This window comes from Equus quagga, chromosome 18, assembly GCF_021613505.1.
Source record: "Equus quagga isolate Etosha38 chromosome 18, UCLA_HA_Equagga_1.0, whole genome shotgun sequence".
Classification (NCBI taxonomy): Eukaryota; Metazoa; Chordata; class Mammalia; order Perissodactyla; family Equidae; genus Equus; species Equus quagga.
This window is the reverse complement of record NC_060284.1, coordinates 37,656,546-37,679,296: the sequence shown is the minus strand read 5'-3', so window position 1 is coordinate 37,679,296 and position 22,751 is coordinate 37,656,546.

Below are 22,751 nucleotides of genomic sequence, written 5' to 3'. Positions count from 1 at the left end.
CACCAACATCTCAGCTATTCATTAGGTATCTGATACGCAAGTAAACTGAAAGATTTCTATTGTTTTCTGTTGTAAGAAATGTCATATTTATTTTTAAATAATATGGACATGAATATATGATGCCAAGTGAATTGATGAGTTAGAATTGCTCAATCCCTCATATTGTCCCAACTCCACTTTTACTGCACTTCATTTGAAGAACCCCTTGCTGAAGAAATACCACTGGAATTAACAGTGGACCAAACTAACATGCCACTCTGCATTGTCTGATTGTCTAAGAAGCTTAGAGGAAGTGCCCAGTTTCTGATAAAGTTCAGTGGATTAAACTGCTACTTGAAATGTCAAAACAAATTTTAGGCAAGAAATGCTGGCTTGTGGAAGCTTAGGCTTAAAGGTAGGGAAAAGGCTATATATACATCAGTGTTCATAGGATCTATGTGATGTGTGTATGCGTGTGCCTGAGCATAGTTATTTGTCGTTGAGTGTCATCTGGTTCGTGAGTATTTTGGTTATTGCCTACTTGTTACTACCGTTTCTGAAATATGATTATGCTTCAGTTTATTTGAAAAGATCTAATATCTTGTCTAAATACTAAATAGTTCTTTTGGCTCACATTTCTTTTTAAAATTTCTGTTATTTGAGCTTTCTAGTCACTTATACCAACTTTAACCTAAATATGCTCAATTTTATAAATTCAACAAGCCTATTCTCTTTGTAGATGTGCAAAATATATTAATTTTATTATTTGATCAATTCATATAGTTTCATGTATATGTTTTATTATAGAAAAAGAAATCGTGGAAAAATATTAATCAGTATTGATCAACATCAATATTACCACTGTAAAGCCGTTATAATTTAAATTAAAATAATAAACATAAGTCAAACACTAGATGAATTTGAAATTTTGAAGATTTAATTTTGGCAGTTTTCTCAAATACCTAAAAGCTTTGGATAACTAGAGACAAATATAGTTAAAATTTTTAAAACTTTATTAAATACATGCATTTATTATGGCATTTATTAAATACCATAGCATATTTAATTCAATAAGCTTGTATTTCTCAAGAGAAATGAAAAACGCATTTATGAAACAAATAAACCTTGATTTCTAATGGGCAGATTAACAAAAATAGTAAGTCTTAGAAACCTGTTGTCATTGTTCTTAGTCAAGATCTAATGATTTCCGTTTGCCGCACTAATCTTTAGTGTAATTATAAAAGGGTGAACCTGTATTGGTAATCTATCTCTATCAGGGAGCCTTGTTGATTTTAACTGAACAACAGTGACAGAAAAAGATTTTTATTTTGCTCAACTAAACATTTGTAATTAAATCACAGCATTGAAAAAAGATTAAACACTAATTAGGTGTAAATTATGAATTACAAAGTCTCTGTTTAATTGACTTAACATCAACTCCTACTAGTATTCAGGAAGAATATTCATTTGCTAATCATATTTATTAATTGGTGGCCAGAGGCAGAGCATGGTCATCCCTGATTGCTTTACTAAAATAATGTTTCAGGAACATTTAGAGTCTCACCAGTATTTGGATATCAGTTCTGAAATCCTTTTCAAAGAAAAATTTAAAGATGAAGTCTCATGCTCTCGTCCAATCTAAAAAATATTTTGTTGAAATCTTTCTTGTGATGGTCTTGTAGGTTTCCAAAGGGAAAAACTGAAATTTTTTTAATTATTAAATCTTCTTACTAACATTTATAATCATTGAGTCTATGCATTCTATTTCCTAAACCTTTATAGAACAGAACTGCTCACCTCCATCACTCGGCTTGACCTTAACCAAATTCTCATCGTCTTCATGAATTTCAGCCAGAGCCTCCCAAGTGGTTTCCCTTTCAGGATTTTTCCCGTATAGTTTATTCAATCTACTGCTCCATGACTACTTTTTCTAAATTACAAATATGATCATGTTATACTCGTGTTTAAATTATGTCAGCACTCCTTATACAAAATAAAATCCTTGTGGACTTGTTTTAAAAGGTCCCGAGTGATTCGAATCCAGCCTGTACCTCCATCCTTATCTCCTGTCGTGATATATCTTGCTTTACAGTTGGTGAACTCCTTCCTGTTTCCTGAACATAAGATGTTTAAGAAAAAGTGTTTTGAGAAGTGACACATGAGCTAATTCTTAGATGATAAATATAATCTTGTAGACATTCATCAACTTTACCAAAATATGTAGTTTTCTCTAAACAATTCACATTTTCTTGCTCTTTGGAACATGTTGTTCCCTTGGCCTGCAATGCTTTTTGTCCACATCTTTCAACATCCGGCTTTTACTTGTTTTTCTAGCTCACAGGTCAGTTTTTCAAAAAATAAGGTATTATATTTCTTGTGTGAGTTTGCTGTCCTTACAGAATTAAAGTATATTATCTAAATGTCTCTCTCTCTCTCCTTCCTACTTTTTCCCTGGGTGTGTCTGTGTGTCTCCCTCTAAACATTCTTATCCATCATTCTCCCTTTTCTACATTATATAACTTGAGCTAAAATGAATTGAATTAAAGATCTAATTTGGATTATTAATGGCATTTAATCTATGCCCAGTGCATCTCAGGTATCAGAGTTAATCAGGCTGTAGTTTTATTTCTTGAAATGACATTTACAAATTTTAGATGCATCATCATTGTGGTCTCAAAAAGAACATTCCACCTCCTTTTCTGTTATCCATAAGATTTTGTTCAAGGTTGTCATTTCTGTCTTGTGGAAATGATCTAAAAACATATTGGATTTCTTTAATGTGTGTCTCTCTATTTAAATTTTCTAGTTCTTTGAGCTTTGGTGTGATATATTTTCCTAGAGATTTTTCTATTCCATGTGTATTGTCCAATGTGTTGATATAGATTTCTTTATACCATTTTCTTAGTATCCTTTACATGTTTTTAAATCTGGAGCAAGGCCCCATTTCTATTTCTAATATAGGCAAATTGTCTTCCTTTTCTTTTTCTTAATCATGATTGTTAAAGTGTCATCAATTTTATTAATTGCTTCAAGGAACCAACAATTGACTTTGGTGATTATTTTGTATTTTAGAATTTTTTTTATTTTATTGATTTGCTCTCACATTTAATATTTCTTCTATGTTACATTCCTTAGTTTTCTCTTACTGTTATTTTCCTAACTTATTAAGATCAAATTTAAATAATTGACTTTCATCTTTATTTTTCTTTTCTAACATATGAATTCAAGACTATGGATTTCTTGGGGCTGGCCCCATGGCCAAGTGGTTAAGTTTGTGCACTCCGCTTTGGCAGCCCAGGGTTCACTGGTTTGAATCCTGGGCATGCAGCTACACACTGCTCATCAAGCCACACTGTGGCGGCATCCCACATAGAAAAACTAGAATGACTTACAACTAGGATACACAACTAAGTACTGGCGCTTTGGGGAGAAAAAAAAAAAGAGAAAAGATTGGCAACAGATGTTAGATCAGGGCCAATCCTCCTCACAAAACACATACCTTAAAAATAAATAAATAAATAAATAAATCCAAAAAAAAGACTATGCATTTCCCTTTATGCACTGTGCTGGTGAAATTCCCAAATTTTAATGTGTTGCTCAGTCACTAGGTTTTAGTTTTAAAAAGCTTCGACTGTAATTTTGATTTCTTAGCCCAATGAATTATATAGAAGCACTTCAGTTGGTTTTAAAAATGTAACTTTTAAGTTGCCCTTTTCTGTATTAATTTCACTGTGGGCGTAGAATATATTCCAGGTAATTTTAATATTTTGAAGTTTGTTGAGGTTATCTTATTTATTTCATCATGTATTTCATGTACACTTGAAAGTCAATGAAAACTCTGTCATTGTCTGATGCAATGGACAATCTTATCAATTAGTCTATGTTTGTTAATTTTGTTGTTCATTTTATCCATGTTAGTAGACTTTTTTTCTTGCCCTTTTTATATTGAAAAAGTATTATTAAAAATCTCTCACTATGATTGTAGGTTTTTCTATTGTTACTCTCCATGCTATCAACTTTGTTTACATATTTTGAAGATATGATAGATACATTTGGGATTGTAATATCTTCCTATTGCATTGACCCACTTTTAATTATGAAATATTACTATTTATCATTGGAAATGCTTCTTGCTTTAAAGCTTAATTTATCTTATATTAATATAGTCTCCAGACACAATTTTGGATAGAATTTTAATAGTGCACTTTTCATCATTTTAGAGGCAGTCTTTCTATATTCTGTATTTAAAGTACATTTCTTTCAAGCAGCATTTAAGTTTTTTTTCATTAACTCTAACAATCCTAGATTTTTATTTGGAGCATGTACTGTATTGATATTTAAATTTGTTGATGACATTGGGTTTATATTTATTATTTCACTATTCATTTTATGACTGGCCCCTCTATTTTGTATCTTCCCCATTCTTCAATTTTTATCAACTTTTCATTTAATGAAAGGATTAATTATTGAATTTTTATTCTTTTAACATGTTAGTTTTAAAATATTTTACAATTTTAACGGTCACTCTGCAGATATAAAAAAGCATTTCCCTCACTCATAATACTTTTATTAAAAAAAAGAGTCGAGAACTTTTTCCTGGCCAGAGATTACATCTACTCTTTTCACCCAGCTCTTTGTGAACATGTGAGCATAGATTTTGTGACAGTAATGGTGCCCAAAGAAAACTTCTGATAGCATTTGGGGGCAGTGAGAAATACAGGTGAGGTACTGACCTGAGCACACTTGATGCTATTCACCAACCACATCATTAATGGCAATTAAGAAATATGTAACAGGGATGTCAGCAACATGACAGACTGAGCTGCTCCCTTTGTCTCTCCCCCTCTGAATTGCAACTACACAGACATTCAGCAACCAATGGAGGATGCTCACACAGCACAAAAGGATGCCTGACAGGGGCATGCAGCCAAACAACTGAAAGTGGATGCACAGAATCCCTGGGAAGCAGTGGAGATAGGTGAACACTCCCCCATGCCTCCCCAGCAGCTGTGAGCCAGGTCACAGGTCCTCACACAACAGCTGGCACTACTCTAAGAGGAGGCTTGGATAGCCCAGACTGTGCATGAATGCTATCCTAGCCTATGGGAGCACACACCATGCTGCAGTGACCCCATCACAAGTGTAAGAGGAGGTGGTGGCAGCTCAGCAGGTGTGTGTGCAAACACTTTCCCGGCCTGCAGGAGCACCCACCATGCTGCTGTGCCCTCACCAGTGGGAATGTGCCCAGGTGTGACTGTAAGAGGAGGAGGAGGCAGCCCCACACACGTGCAAATGTTATCATGGCCTACAGGTGCAGCCACTGTGCACCATAGCCCCAAAGATTGGCCTTAGCTTGGACCCCATGAGGAAGCCCCACCCACCAAGCACAGTGGCTGGCCTGACTGTAAGCAGAGGCAGCAAAAGATGGCATGTGAACAAATGCTCTCCTGGCTTGCAGAGTGCCCACTGTACCCACACAACTTCTGACAGACAGGGTGGGATCAGAAGCACAGCTCCTGCTTCCCCCCAGCAGTAGCAGGTGGAATCCCTGACCTGATACTACTAGAAAAGAACCAGAAAAGGATCAATTCATCAAACGCCCTGAAAAAATACCCTAACACTTCAGAGCAGAAGGAAAACTACAGGTCTCCAGAAACCAACAATGAAGTCACCGAAATTTGCAATCCAAATGACAGAGAATTCAAAATAGCTGTCATAAAGAAACTCAACGAGTTACAAGAAAACTCAGAAAGACAGTTCAGTGAGCTCAGGAATAAAATTAATGGGCAGAAGAAATACTTCACCAAAGAGATTAAAACTATGAAAACAAAAACCAAACAGAAATTCTGGATATCAAGAACGCAAACAATGAGATAAGAAATAATCTAGAATCTTTAAAAAATAGAGCTCATATGATGGAGGACAGAAAAAGTGATTATAGTGATTTAGAGGATAGAAATATAGAAATGCTTCAGATGGAGGAAGAGACAGAACTAAGATTTTTTAAAAATTAAGAAATTCTCAAAGAAATATCTGACTCTATTAGGAAAAGTAACATAAAGATTATGGGTATTCGAGAGGGAGAACAAAGGGAGAAAGGAGCAGAGAGCTTGTTCAGAGAAATTATAGCTAAGAACGTCTCAAGACTGGGGAAGTAATAAGACTTACACATACACGAAGCCAATAGAACTCCTAATTACATCAATGCTAAAAGACCTTCTCCAAGGCATATGCCAGTAAAACTGGCAAAAGCCAATGGCAAAGAAAAATATTAAAGTCAAGAAAATAAAAGAAAATAATCTACAAAGGAACCCCTATCAGCCTTTCAGCAGATTTCTCAGCAGAAATTTCTCAGCAGAAACTTTACAGGCTAGGAGAGAATGAAATGACATATTCAAAATAGAGAAAGACAAAAACTTTCAGCCAAGAATACTGTATCCAGAAAAGCTATTCTTCAGATGCAGTGAAGAAATAAAAGCTTTCCAAGATAAACAAAAGCTGAGGGAGTTCATTGCCAGTAGACCTGCTTACAAGAAATGAAAAAAGAAGCCCTCATAACTGAAAAAAATAACAGAGGTCTATGAAAATTTGAGTAAGGAGATAAATAGACACACAAAATCAGAAAACTGCAGTTCTCTATCAGAACAGGTTAGCAAACAATTATAAAAGATAAGGGGCAGTAAATCATCAAAAATACTGTAACCATTTCGATTAAGTTACAAACTTACAACACAAAACAGAATAATTTGTGATGACAAAAACTGAGAAGGGGAAGAGGAAAGGAATGGAACCTGCTTAGGCTAATGGAGATAAGAGGCTATCAGAAAATGCTCTATCTCACTACTAAATCTTTTATACAAAACACATGGTAACCAGTAAAGAAAAAATCAGATCAGAGCCACAATTCATAAATAAAGAGAAAACTGAGAAAACCATAACAGAAAACGACTAAACTGAAATGGTAGTCAGATATACAAAGGAATAGAAATATAGAAAAATCAAGAAACAAGAGATAAAATGGTAGTATTAAGCCCTCATATATGAATAATCAGTCTAAAGGTAAATGGACTTAATTATCCAAGCAAAAGACACGGAAAAGCTGGATGAGTGAAAAATAAGGACACAACAATATGCTGCTTCCAGGAAAGACATCTCCACTCTAAAGAAGAAGATAGGTTAAGAGTGAAGTGATAGAAGACAATACTCTGAGAAAATGGCAAACAAAAGAAATTAGGCCTTGCCATACTTATAGCAGACAAAACAGACCTTGAGATAAAAAAGACAATGAGAGACAAAGAGTGGCAGTATAAAATGATAGAGGGATATTCCACCAAGAGGACAGAACACTTATGAATATAAATGCACCTAACACAGGAGAACCCAAGTATATAAACAAATATTAATAGACCTAAAGGGAGAAATTAAAAGCAACACAATAATAGTAGAGGACTTCAACACCCAACTTACATGAATAGATAGATCATCCAGACAGAAGGTCACCAAGGAAATAGTGGATTTAAACAAAACAGTGCATCAGATGGACTTCATATATGTCTAAATAACATTCCATACAAAAACAGGAGAATATACATTCTTCTCAAGTGCACATGGAACATTCTCAAAGATAGACCTCGTGTTGGAAAACAAGGCAAGTCTAATAAATTTAAGAAGATTGATATCAGATCAAGCATCTTTTCCAACAACAATGCAAAGAAACTAGAAATCAACTATAAGAAAAAAGCTGGGAAAGTCACAAATATGTGGAGACTAAATGACATGCTACTGAATAACAATTGGATCAATGAAGAAATCAAAAAATACCTGGAGAAAAATGAAAGTGAAAATACTACATACCAACTTTTATGGGATGCAACTAAAGCAGCTATCTGAGGGAAATTCGTAGCAATACAGGCCTACCTCAACAAACAAGAAAAATCTCAAATAATTAATCTTCAACTATTCTTAACAGAACCAGAAGAAGAAGAACAAAGTCCAAAGTCAGCAGAAGGAGGGAAATAAAAAAAATTAGAGCAGAAATAAATGAAATAGAGACTTAAAAAAACTTTAGAAAGGATCAATGAAAATAAGGTCTAGTTCTTTGAAAACATAAATAAAATGGACAAACCATTAACCAAACTAAGAAAAATAAAGAGAAGCCTCAAATAAATGAAATTAGAAATAAAAGAGGCAAAATTACAATGGATATTGCAGAAATACAAAGGATTATAAGAGAATACTATGAAAAACCTTATGCCAACAAATTGGATAACCTAGAAGAAATGGGTAAATTCATAAACTAATGCAACCTCCCAAAGATGAATCAAGAAGAAATGGAGAATCTGAATAGACCAGTCACAAGTAAAGAGATCAAAACAGTAATCAAAAACCTCCCAAAAAATAAAAGTCCAGGACCAGATATCTTCTCTGGAGAATTCTAACAAACATTCAAAGAAGATTAAATACCTATCTTTCTCAAACTGTTCCAAAAAATTGAAGAAGACAGAAGGCTTCCTAACTCATGCTATGAGGTCAGCATTACCCTAATACCAAAGTCAGGCAAGGACAACGCAAAGAACAAAAATTACAGGCCATATTCCTGATAAACATAGATGCAAATATCCCGACAAAATATTGGCAAGCCAAACAGCAATGCATTAAAAGGATCATATACCATGATCAAATGGGATTTATACCAGTGATGCAGTGATGATTCAACATCTGAAAATCAAGCAGTGTGATATACCACATTAACAAAATGAGGAATAAAAATCACATGATCGTCTCAACAGATGCAGAGAAAGCATTTGACAAGATCCAACATCCATTTATCATAAAAACTCTGAATCAAATGGGTATAGAAGGAAAGTACCTCAACATAATAAGGGCTATATATGACAAACCCACAGCCACATCATACTTAATGTTGAAAAACTAAAAGCCATCTCTCTGAGAACAGGAACAAGACAAGGGTGCCCACTCTTAACACTCTTATTCAACATGGTACTGGAGGTTTGTCTAAAGCAATAAGGCAAGAAAAAGAATTAAAAGATGTCCAAACTGGAAAGGCAGAAGCGAAGCTCTCACTGTTTCCATATGACATGATATTCTATATGTAGAAAATCCTAAAGAATCCACCAGAAAACTATTAGAAATAATCCACAACTACAGCAAAGTTGCAGGGTATAAAATCAACTTATAAAAATCAGTGGAATTTCTATGTACTAATAAGGAACTAGCAAAAAGAGAAGCCAAGAATACAATCCCATTTGCAATCACAACAGAAAGAATAAAATGTGTAGGAATAAGTTTAAGCAAGGAGGTGAAAGACTTATATGCTAAAAACTAATTGACGTTATTGAAAGAAATTGAAGATGACATAAAGAAATGGAAAGATATTCCATGCTTATGGATTGGGAGAACAAACATAGTTAAAATTTCTGTATTACCTAAAGCAATCTACGGATTCAATGCAATCCCAATCAGAATTACAATGACATTCTCCATGGAAATAGAGCAAAGAATCCTAAAATTCATATGGGGCAACAAAAGATCCTAAATAGCCAAAGCAATCTTGAGGAAAAAGAACAAAGCTGGAGGCAACACACTCCCTGACTTCAAAATATACCACAAAACTATAGTAATCAAAACAGCGTGGTACTGGCACCAAAACAGACACAGAGCAATGGAACAGAATTGAAAACCCAGAAATAAAACTACACATCAATGGATGGCTAATCTTCGAGAAAGGAACCAAGAACATACAATGGAGAAAGGAATTTCTCTTCAATAAATGGTGTTGGGAAAACTGGACAGCCAGATACGGAAGAATGAAAGTAGACCATTATCTTACATCATCTACAAAAATTAACTCAAAATGGATTAAAGATTTGAATGTAAGATGTGAAACCATAAAACTCCTAGAAGAAAATATAGGCTGTGCTCACTTTGACATCAGTCTTAGCAGCATCTTTTTGAATAGCATGTCTATTCAGCCAAGGGAAACAAGAGAAAAAATAAACAAATGGGACTACATCAGACTAAAAGGCTTCTGCAAGGCAAAGGAAACCATGAACAAAATGAAAAGACAACCCACTAACTGAGAGAAAATATTTGCAAATTGCATATCCAACAAGGAATTAATTTCCAAAATATATGAAGAACTTATAAAACTCAACAACATAAAAACAAATAACCTGATCAGAAAATGGGCAGAGGATGTGAACAAACATTTTTCCAAAGGAGATATACGGATGGCCAACAGGCACATGAAAAGATGTTCAACATCACTAATTATTAGGGACGTGTAAATCAAAACTGCAATGATATCATCTTACACCTGTCAGAATGGGTATAATTAACAACACAAAAGGGGCCAGTTCCGTGTCCGAGTGGTTAAGTTCGCACACTCTGCTGCGGTGGCCCAGGGTTTGGATCCTGGGCGCAGACATGGCACCGCTCGTCAAGCCACGTTGCAGCGGCATCCCACATCCCACAACTAGAAGGACCTGCAACTAAGATATACAACTATGTACTGGGGGGTTGGGGAAATAAAGCAGAAAAAAAAAAAAGATTGGCAACAATTGTTAGCCCAGGTGCCAATCTTTAAGAAAAAAAAAAAACACACACAAAAATTAACAAATGTTGGAAAAGATGTGGAGAAAAGGGAACCCTCATACACTGCAGGTGGGCATGAAAAGTGGTGCAGCCACTATGGAAAATAGCATGGAGATTTCCCCAAAAATTAAAAATAGAAATACCATAAGACCCAGCTGTACCACTAGTGGATATTTATCCAAAGAATTTGAAATCAACAATTCAAAGAGATTTATACACTCGTATGTTCATTGTAGCATTATTCACAATAGCCAAGATGTGGAAGCAACCCAAGTGCCCATCAACTGATGAATGGATAAAGAAGATTTGGTGAATATATATACATATACAATAGCAGAGCTCTTACCAGGGGGGTAGAGGGTTGAGGGGTAGGAAAAAGGGATTTAAGGGCACACATGTATGGTGACAGGTAAAAATTAGACTACTGGTGGTAAGCATGATGCAATCTATACAGAAACTGATAAATAATAATGTACACCTGAAATTACACAATTTTATAAACCATTATGACATAAATAAAATAATTGGAAAAAAGAGTCCATATGTTTAGAACACGTCATACATATGTGTCTTACACTATGATCCTTCCTGCCATCACCTGTTATTTTCAGTTTCTTAATTGTATATCTTCTATGTTTTGTCTTATAGGTAATTAATTTCTTGAACAAATGTGTTCAAACAGCTGTGACAACCAAGCTTCGAATTTCATATACTTTTTCTTTCTAGAGTGATCACTGAATTTTTTTTTATAAATTCCAATTTTCTGGTAAAATTCTTTATCTTCTCACCTATTTTTTTTTATCTCTGCCTCTATTTTCTTGCTGTTAAAATCAGATTATTTGAAAGTTCTTTATGCTAAATCTAATTTCTAGGTCAATATTGGATTTACTTCTATTTCTTCTCTTGATTTTAAGTCATATATCCTTGCTTCCTCCCATGCTTTATAACGTATTATACAATAAATATTGTATTAAAAAAATAATGACATTCCAGTTGGTATTATCTTGCACTAGAGAGGTTTCCCTGTTTCTTTGTTTGAGAGATACAGTCAGTGGCTGATCATCTCAATTTAATCAACAATTGCATTTGGTCAGTATCCAAGTGACACTTTTAATAGAACTCACTTTGTCTGGTTTAAATCTGACTCTAGGGTATGGCCTCCAGGCCTTTTTATTGAGACCTTTTTAGATCATGGTCCCCTCAGCTATGTAAGTCTATGTGAGATTAACCTCTTCCCTTCAGAATTTTCTACCTCAGCTCTCCAGCTTCCCACCTCACAGAGATTCAAAATCTGGCAGTATGTTGACTGGTAGAATGACCTTCTGCTTATAACTATCCTCTCTGCTAGTAGTTTTGTCCTCTAAGCACTGAAAGACTGCGAAAGATTTTTCTCGGCCTTTTAGAAGCTTTGGCCTGATTTCCAAGCCTCTCCCATAGCCAGGAAGTCAGTAAATGTTTCAGGGTGAAAGCAAGTATTGTAAAACAATGAAGTTTCCAGTCTGTTGTTCACATGCTGTGTTAGTCTGCTTGTGCTGGCATAACGAAATTCCACACACTGGGTGATTTGAGTAACAGATATTTATTTTCTCACAGCTCTGGAGGCTAGAAGTCCAAGATCAAGGTGCCAGCAGAGTTGGTGTCTGGCGAGACGCCTCTGTCAGCTTGCAGATGGAGCCTTCTCACCATGTGTTCACATAGCCCTTTCTCTGTGTGTGGGCACAGAGAGAGAGCTCTGATGTCTCTTCCTTTTCTTATGTCGTATTAAGCATCCACTGAAGAAAAGTGCCTTTACCATGCCTTGGAACACAGTTTGAAAAGAATTTCTAGCACTCCAAAAGTCGGTGGGGAAAATATGTTTGGGAATTGAATACTTTTTCAATCCTCTTCAAATTTCATTCATTCAACCAGTCATTTGACATCTACTACATGTTAGGCACTGCTGTGGTCTGAGTGTTTGCGTCTCCCCAGAATTCATATGTTGAAATTCTAATACCATGATATGATGGTATTAGGAGGAGGAGCCTTTGGGAAGTCTTGAGCGTGGCGCCTTCTTGACTGGGATTAGTGCCCTTATAAAATAGGCCTCAGGGAGCCTGCTAGCCTCATTCCACCATGGGAGGACACGGTGAGAAGCCAGTAGTCTGCAATCAAGAAGAGAACCCTCAGCTACTGTGCTGTCACCTCTATCTTAGACTTTCAGTCTCCATAACTGTGAGAAATAAATGTTGTTTATAGGCCATCTGATCCGTAGTGTTTTGTTATAACACGCTGAACATACTAAGACAGGCACTTTCCTAGCTGCTGCTGAAGATAGAACTTTAACAGACAACTCTCTGTCCTCATGCATATAACATGCTAGTCTGGGAGAGATTCAATAAATAGAAATCAATATAGTAGCTGTAAGTGTTATGAAGAAAAATAAAGTAAAGTATGGAGATGGTGAGAAATGAGAAAGATGCTCACTTTAGGTAAAGCATCTCTGAACGGGAGACATTTGAGTAGAGACCTGAAAAAACAAGGGAATGAACCATGCAAATATCTGGAGGACAGCATGTCCTGCAGAAGAAACAGCAAGTGCAAAGCTCTGTGTTACATTTGGAGAAACTGTCCTGTAAAACCCCTAAAATGCTTCCTCTGGTCTCCTCTTTAATTAATGAGGACGTGACTCTTGGATAAGTTGCGTTTTTCATCTTAAGGGTGTCATTCCTTTTTACTTTCAGTTCTCATCATTCATTATTCCTTGCTAATGATATAACAATTATCATGTAAGGAAAGTTAAGTAAAATTATAGTAGCTAATATTTATTTATCTCTTATTACATGTCACCAGAATAAGGGAGTGGTTAATTTTATGTAAAAGTTTAATTTCCCAAAATGTAATCCCTTGAATCATTTTGTAGGGAAAAATATCTTCAGCCTCATTTTTAGGACAAAGAAGCTCAAAAGAGTTAAGAAACTTTCCCAATTTTGTGCAAATAGAACATTGGGGAAGTAGAAACAGTATGTGTTCAGGGCTGTGCTATGGAGGGCAGATATAAATGTGAATAAGACTTTAGCCCTGCTCTTGAGAGACTCATAATCCATTAAGACAGACACATAAAGAGTCAGTTACTGTATGACCTAAGATATGCAATGCAAAGTTGCATTTAGAGTTGACATAGCAGCATGGTGGTTGCGCATCTGTGGCTTCCTGGACAAATTCATAGCTCTTCAGGGTAAGAATGAGGCTGATGAGTTTGGATCCGAATCAGAGAGTATGAGAGAAAGAAGAGAATGCCAGCACAGAACACAGGCATGAAGGGGCACAGACATTGGTTTGTAAAAGTATTGAAGGCCTTCTTATCATGACTAGAACCAGGGATTGTAGAGTTAGAGCAGGAGAGAGAAGTTGCAAAAGACTTGAAACATTTAAATGGTGGATTCAAGAGCCTAGACTTTATACTCCTCACAATGATGAGTTAGCCAAAGCATGTGAGCAGAGAACTGATATTCTTTGAATTTTTGTTTTAGAATGATGCGTGCGTTGATTTCATAAAGGAGAGATTGGAAAATGAACAAACTGATCTAAATATAGTTATTGAAGTGTTTATGAGGTGTATTTTTTAATAATTTTTTTGTTTTTTAATTGACATCACACTGGTTTATAGCATTATGTAAATTTCAGCTATACATCATTATATTCTGGCTTCTGTATAGACTGCATCATGTTCACACAAAAAGTCTAGTTTCCATCTGTCACCATACGTATGTTCCCCTTTACCCCTTTGCCATCCTATTCCCTTCCCTTCTGGAAACCAGCAAACTGCTCTGTGTTTCTTTCTTTTTTTCTTTTTTTAGTGAGGAAGCTTGGCCCTGAGCTGATATCTGTTGTCAGTCTTCCTCTTTTCACTTGAGAAAGGTTGTCCCTGAGCTAACATCAGTGCCATCTTCCTCTATTTTGTATGTGGGATGCTGCCACAGTATGGCTTGATGAGCAGTGTGTAGGTCCACACCCAGGATCCAAACCAACAAACCCTGGGCACCTGAAGCAGTGTGTGAACTTAACCACTGTGCCACTGGGTGGATCCCATTTGTTTGTTTTTTATCTTCAACATATGAGTGAAATCATACTGTATTTGTCTTTCTCCATCTGACTTACTTCACTTAACATAATACCCTCGAAGTTCATCCATGTTGTTGGAAATGGCACTATTTCATATTTTTTATGGCTGAGTAGTATTCCATTGTGTATGTGTGTGTGTATATATATATATATATACACACACACACCACATATTCTTTATCCATTTGTCCATCGATGGGCACTTAGGTTGCTTCTAAGTCTTTCCTATTGTGAATATTACTGCAATAAACACAGGGGTGCATATATGTTTTTATATTAATGCTTTCATGTTTTTTGGATAAATGGAATAGAAATGGAATGAAGCCATAAATGGAATAGCTGGATGATACGGTATTTCTATTTTTAATTTTCTGAGAAATCTCCGTACTGTTTTCTATAATGGCTTCACCAGTTTGCATTCCCACCAATAGTATATGAGGGTTTCCTTTTCTCCACATCCTCTCCAACACTGTTAATTCTTGTCTTTTTAATAATAGACATTATTATGAGTGGAAGGTGATATCTCATTGTAGTTTTGATTTGTATTTCTCTAATAATGGGTGATGTTGACCATCTTTTCATGTGCTTGTTGGCAATCTGTATATCTTCATTGGAAAAATGTCCATTCATATCCTCTGCTCATTTTTTGATCACGTGGTTTGTTTTTCTGTTGTTGAGTTGTAAGAGTTCTTTATATATTTTGAAGATTAATCCCTTGATGTAGTCCCATTTGTTTATTTTTTCTTTTGTTTCACTTATCTGAGGAGGCATGATATCCAAAAAGATGCTGCTAAGACTGATGTCAAAGAGTGTGCTGCCTATATTTTCTTCTAGGAGTTTTATGGTTTCACATGTTACATTCAAGTCTTTAATCCATTGTGAGTTAATCTTTGTGGATGGTGTAAGATAATGATCTACTTTCATTCTTTTGCATGTGGGTGTCCAGTAGTCCAAAAACAATTTATTGAAGAGACTTTCCTTTCTTCATGGTATGTTCTTGGCTCCTTTGTTGAAGATTTACTGTCTGTAGATGTGTGGGTTTATTTCTGGGCCTTCAATTCTGTTCCATTGAGCTGTATGTTTGCTTTTGTCAGTACTATGCTGTTTTGATTACTCTAGCTTTGCAGTATATTTTAAAATCAGGGAGTGTGATACCTCCAGCTTTGTTACTTATTTATTTTTTACTTGAGGAAAATTGGCCCTGAGCTAACATCTGTTGCCAGTTTTCATCTTTTTGCTTGAGGAAGATTGTTGTTGAGGTAACATCCATGCCAATCTTTCTCTCTTTTGTGTGTGGCATGCCACCACAGCACGCCTTGATGAGCACTATGGAGGTCCATGTCCACGATCTGAACCAGTGAACCCCAGGACACTGAAGCAGAGCTCACGAACTTAACCACTATGTCACTGGGCCAGCCCCAGGCTTGTTCTTTTTTCTCAGGATTGCTTTGGCTATTCAAGGTCTTCTGTTGTTCCATATAAATTTTAGTGTTCTTTGTTCCATTTCCATGAGGAATGTCATTGTGATTCTGATTGGGATTGCATTGAATCTGTAGATTACTTTAGGTAATGTGGACATTTTAACTATGTTTATTCTTCTAATCCACAAGCATGGAGTATCTTTCATTTCTTTATATCTTCTTCAATTTCTTTCAGTAATGTCTTATAGTTCTGTGTATAGGTCTTTCACCTCTTTGGTTAAATTTATTCCCACATATTTTATTGTTTTGATTGTGATTCTAAATGGGATTGTATTCTTGACTTCTCTTTCTGCTAGTTCATTATCACTGTATAGAAATGCAACTGTATGTTATAAGTTGTTTTTGTACCAGGTAACTTCACTGTAGTTGGTGATTATTTCTTATACTTTTCTGATGGATTCTTTAGAGTTTTCTATATATAGAATCATGTCATCTGCAAATAGTAAGAGTGTCACTTCTTCCTTTCCAATTTGGATACCTTTTATCTCCTTTTCTTGCCTAACTGTTTGGCTAAAACTTTCAGTATTATGTTAAATAGGAGTGGTGAGAGTGAGCACCCTTGTCTTCTTCCTGTTCTCAGAGGGGTGGCTTTCAGTTTTTCTCCATTAAGTATTATGTTAGCTGTGGGTTTGTCATAAATGTCCTTATCATGTCAAGATACTTTCATCCTACACACATTTAATTGAGAGTTTTTGTCATAAATGGATTTTGGATCTTGTCAAATGCTTTCTCTGCATCTATTGAGATGATCATGTGATTTTTATTCCTCATTTTGTTAAGGTGGTGTATCACATTGATTGATTTGTGGATGTTGAACCATCCCTGTGTCTCTGGTATAAATCCCACTTGATCATGGTATATGATCATTTTAATGTATTTCTGTGTTCAGTTTGCCAATATTTTGTTGAGGATTTTTGCATCAATGTTCATCAGTGATATTGGCCTGTATTATTCCTTCTTTTGTTGTCCTTGCCTGGTTTGGTATCAGGGTAATATTAGCCTAATAGAATGAGTAAGGAAGTGTTCCAGCCTCTTCAATTTTTTGGAATAGTTTGAGAAGGCCAGGTATCAAATCTTTGAATGTTTGGTAGAATTCTTCAGAGAATCCATCTGGCCCTGGACTTTTGCTTTTTGGGAGGTTTTTGATTACTGTTTCAATCTCTTTACTTGTGATTGATCTATTCAGATTCTCTATTACTTCTTGATTCAGTTTTGGGAGGTTGTATGAGTTTACCAACTTATGCTTTTCTTCTAGTTATCCAATTTGTTGGCATATAGTTTTTCATAGTATTCTCTTATAATCCTTTGTGTTTATGCAATATCTGTTGTAATTTCTCATCTTTTATTTCTAATTTTATTTATTTGAGACTTCTCTTTTATTATTAATGAGTATGGCTAAGGGGTTGTCAATTTTGTTTATCTTTTCAAAGAACTAGCCCTTAGTTTCATTGATACTTTCTACTGTTTTTTTAGTCTCTATTTCATTTATTTCTGTTCCAATATTTTATTTTTTCCCTCCTTCTGCTAACTTTGAGCTTTGTTTGTTCTTCTTTTTTTATTTTTGTTAAGTGTAGTTTAAGATTACTTATTTGAGATTTTCCTTGTTTGTTGAGGTGGTCCTGCATTGCTATGAATTTCCCTCTTATAACTGCTTTTGCTGCATCCCATGAGTTATGTTATATTTTCATTTTCATCTTTCTCCAGGTATTATTTAATTTCTCCTTTGATTTCTTCCTTGATTCAATGGTTGTTCAGTAGGGTGTTGTTTAGTCTCACATATTTGTGACTTTCTCAGCTTTTATGTTGTTGTTGATTTCTTGTTTCATAGCATCATGATCAGAGAAGATGCTTGATATGATTTCAATCTTCTTAAGTTTATTGAGGCTTGCTTTGCTTCCCAACATATTGTCTATCTTTGAGAATGTTCCATGTGCACTTGAGAAGAATGTGTATTCTGCTGTTTTTGTTTGGAATGTTCTCTATAAATCTATTAAGTCCATCTGTTATACTGTTTCATTTAAATTCAATATTTCCTTGTTGAATTTCTGTCTGGATGATCTATCCATTGGTGTAAGTGGGGTGTTTTAGGTCCCCTATTATCCTTGTGTTGCTGTTAATTTTTCCTTTTCAGCTTGTTAATAGTTACGTTATATACTTTGGTGCTCCTGTGTTAAGTGCATATAGATTCATAAGTGTTTCGTCCTCTTGGTAGAAAGTCGCTTTTATCATTTTATACTGCCCCCTTTGTCTTTCATTGTTTTTTTTAACTTGAAATCTGCTTTGTCTGATATAAGTATGGCAACACCTGCTTTCTTTTGTTTGCCATTTGCTTGGAGTATCGTCTTCCATCACTTCACTCTGAGCCTATGTTTGTCTTTAGAGCTGAGATGTGCGTCCTGGAGGCAGCATATTGTTGGTTCTTATTTTTTAATCCATTCAGCTACTCTGTGCCTTTTGAATGGACAATTCAGATGATTTACCTTTAGAGTGATTATTAATATATGAGGGCTTACTAATGCCATTTTATCTCTTGTTTTCCAGTTGTTGTATATTTCCATTGTTTCTCTTCCCTTGTATATCTGATTGCCATTTCAGTTTGGTGGTTTTCTGTGATGGTTTCCTCAGTTTTCTCTTTATTTATGAATTTTGGCTCTGGTCTTATGTTTTATTTACTGGTTACTGTGAGGTTTATACAAAAAAGTCATGTAGATCACATAGTCCATTTTCTGATAACCTCTTATCTCCATTAGCCCAGCAGGTTCCATTCCTTTCCTCCTCCCCTTCTGAGTTATTGTTGTCACAAATTATTCTGTTTTGCGTTGTGAGTTTGTGACTAAGTTGAAGTATTTATAGTTGCTTTTGCTGTTTCCTTCCATTTAGCTTTCGTGTTACAGTTAAGTGCTTGCTAACTTGTTTTGATAGATAGCTTCAGTTGTCTGATTTTGTCTGTCTATTTATCTCCTTGCTCAAAGCTCTGTAGACCTTTGCCTTTTTGTTTCAGTTATTAGGTCTTCATTTATCTTTTCTTGTGAGGGAGGTCTAGTGGTGATTAACTCCCTCAGCTTTTGTTTATCTGGGAAAGCTTTTATTTCTCCACTGTATCTAAGGGATAGTTTCACTAGGTAGAGTATTCTTGGCTGGAAGTTTTTGTCTTTCAGTATTTTGAATATATCATTCCATTATCTCCTAGCCTATAAGATTTCTGCCAAGAAATTCACTGAGAGCCTGATAAGGGCTCCTTTCTAGATTATTTTCTTCTGCCTTGCTGCCCTCAATATTTTTTCTTTGTCTTTGACTTTTGCCAGTTTTCCTGGTATATGCCTTGGAGAAGGTCTTTTTGAAATTAGGAGCTCTATTGACTTCATGTAGTTGTAAGTCCAGTTCTTTCCCCAGGCTTGGGAAGTTCTCAGCTATAACTTCCTTGGTCCTTTCTCCCTTTGTTCTCCCTCTGGAATACTTATTATTCTTATGTTACTTTTACTTATTGAGTCAGATATATCTCAGAAAATTCCTTTATTTTTTACAAATCTTAGTTCTCTCTCCTTCTCCACCTGAAGCATTCCTATATTTCTATCCTCTAAATCATTAATTCTGTCCTCCATTGCATCAGCTCCATTTTTTAAGGATTCTAGATTATTTTATCTCATTGATTGTACTTTTCATATCCAGGATTTCCGGTTTTTTTTTTTTTATTTTATGATTTCAATCTTTTTTGTGAAGTATTCTTTCTGCCCATTAATTTTACTCCTGAACTGATTGAACTGTCTTCCTGAGTTTTCTTGTAACTCACTGAGTTTCCTTATGACAGCTATTTTCAATTCTCTGTCATTTAGATTCTAAATTTCTCTGACTTCCATTTGAGTTAATTCTTGTGTATGTTGTAAAATAGTGGTCTACTTTCATTCTTGTGCTTGTGGCTTTCCTGTTTTCCCAACACCATTTACTGAAGATATTTTCACTTCTCCATTGTATGTTCTTAGCTTCTTTGTCAAAAATTAGCCGTCCATAGATGTGTGGGTTTATTTCTGGGCTCTCAATTCTATTCCACTGATCTGTGTGTTGGTTTTTGTACCAGTACCATACTGGTTTTATTATTTGATTACTATAGCCTTGTAGTAGATTTTGAAATTATGGAATGTGATACCTTTAGCTTGCTTCTTTTTCTGAGGGTTCCTTTGACTATTGGGGGTCCTTACTTGTTCCATATAAATTTTAGGATTGTTTGTTCTATTACTGTGAAGAATGTTATTGGGATCCTGATTGGGATTGCATTGAATCTATAGACTGCTGTAGGTAATTTGGACTTTTTAACTATGTCTATTCGTCCAATCTGTGGGCATGGAATATCTTTCCATTTCTTTATGTCTTCTTTAATTTATTTCATTAATGTCTTGCAGTTTTCTGTGTATGGGTCTTCCATCTCCTTAGTTAAATTTCTTCCTAGGTATTTTATTCTTTTTGTGCAATTGTAGATGAGACTGTATTCTTGATTTCTCTTTTCACTTGTTCATTGTTAGTGTATTCAAATGCAACTGATTTTTTTATGTCGATTTTATATCCTGAAACGTTACTGTATTTGTTAATTATTCCTAATATTTTTTGTGGATTATTTATGGTTTTCTGTAGATAGAATCATGCCATCCTCAAATAGTTACAAATTTACTTCTTCCTTACCAATTGGTATCCTTTTTATTTCTTTTTCTTGCTTAATTGTTCTGGCTAGGGCTTCTAATATTATGTTGAATAAGAGTGGCAAGGGTGGACATCCTTGTCTTCTTCTTAGAAGAATACCTTTCAATTTTTCAGCATTGAGTTTGATATTGGCTGTGGGTTTGTCATATATGGCCTTTATTATGTTGAGATAGTTCCTTCTGTAAACATTTTATTGAAAATTTTTATCGTAAATGGATGTTACATCTTGTCAAATGCTTTCTCTGCATCTGTTGAGGTGATCACGTTTTTATTCTTCATTTTATAATGTGATGTATCACATTGATTGATTTGCAGATGTTGAACCATCTGTGCATCCCTGGAATTAATCCCGCTTAAGTGTAGTTTATGATCCTTTCAATGTATTGTTGTATTCAATTTGCTAATATTTTATTTTGGATTTTTACATCTCTGTTCATCAGCAATACTGGCCTATAATTCTTCTTTCCTGTGTTGTTCTCATCTGGTTTTGGTATCAGGGTAATTTTGGTCTTGTAGATTGTGTTAAGAAGAGTCCTCTCTTCTTCATAGTATTCTCTTATAATCCTTTGTATTTCTGTACTATCTGTTTTAATATCTCCTCTTTCATTTCTGATTTTATTTATTTCAGCCTTCTCTTTTCTCTTCCTAGTGAGTCTGGCTAAGGATTTGTCAATTTTATTTATCTTTTGAAAGAACCAGCTCTTAGTTTCATTCATCGTTTCTACTGTTTTTTAAATCTTTAATTCATTTTTTTCTACTTTAATTTTTATTATTTCCTTCCTTTTACTCACTTTAGGCTTCATTCTTCTTTTTCCAGTTCTTTTAGGTATAGTGTTATATTGTTTATTTTAGATTTTCTTCTTTTCCAAGGTAGGTCTGCATTGCTATATATTTCCCTCTTTGTACTACTAACTTTGCTGCATAAGTTTTGTTATATTTTCTTTTAATTTTCATTTGTCTCCAGGTATTTTTTGATTCCTCTTTTGATTTCTTTGTTGATCCAATAGTTGCTTAGCAGCATGTTGCTTAGTCTCTACATATTTGTGAGTTTTCCAGCTTTTGCTTATAGTTGATTTCTAGTTTCATAGCATTGTAGCCAGAAAAGAGGCTTGATATGATTTCAATTTTCTTAAATTTCTTGAGGCTTGTTTTGTTTCCCAACATATCATCTGCCTTGGAGAATATTCCATGTGCACTTGAGGCAAATATGCATTCTGCTGCTTTTGGATGGCGTGTTCTGTGTATATATCCATTAAATCTTTCTGGTGTAATGTTTCATTTAAATCCACATTTCTTTTTTGAATTTCTGTCTGGATGGACTATTCATTGATATAAGTTGGGTGTTAAAGTCTCCTACTATTATGTGTTGCTGTCAATTTCTTCTTTTAGGTCTGTTAATAGTCACTTTATATGCTTCAGTGCTCCTATATTAGATATGTGTGTATTAGTAAGTGTTATGTCTTCTTGGTAGAATGTTTATTTTATTATTATTTAATGTCCATCTTTGTCTTTTATCTTTTTTGGCTTGAAGTCTGTTTTTTCTTATATAAGTATGGATACACCCTTTTCCTTTTGGTTGCAATTTGCTTAGAGTATCGTCTTCCATCTCTTCACTCTGACACTATGTTTATCTTTAGAACTGAGGTGAGTCTCCTAGAGGCAGCAATTTGTTGGATTTTTTTTTTAAAGATTGGCACCTGAACTAACAACTGTTGTCAATCTTCCTTTTCTTTTTTCCTTCTTTTTCTCCCCAAAGCTACCCAGGACATAGTTGTGCTTTCTAGTTGTGAGTGCCTCTGGCTGTGCTATGTGGGACACTGCCTCAGCGTGGCCCAATGAGCAGTGCCATGTCCGTGCCCATGATCCAACCCAGTGAAACCCTGG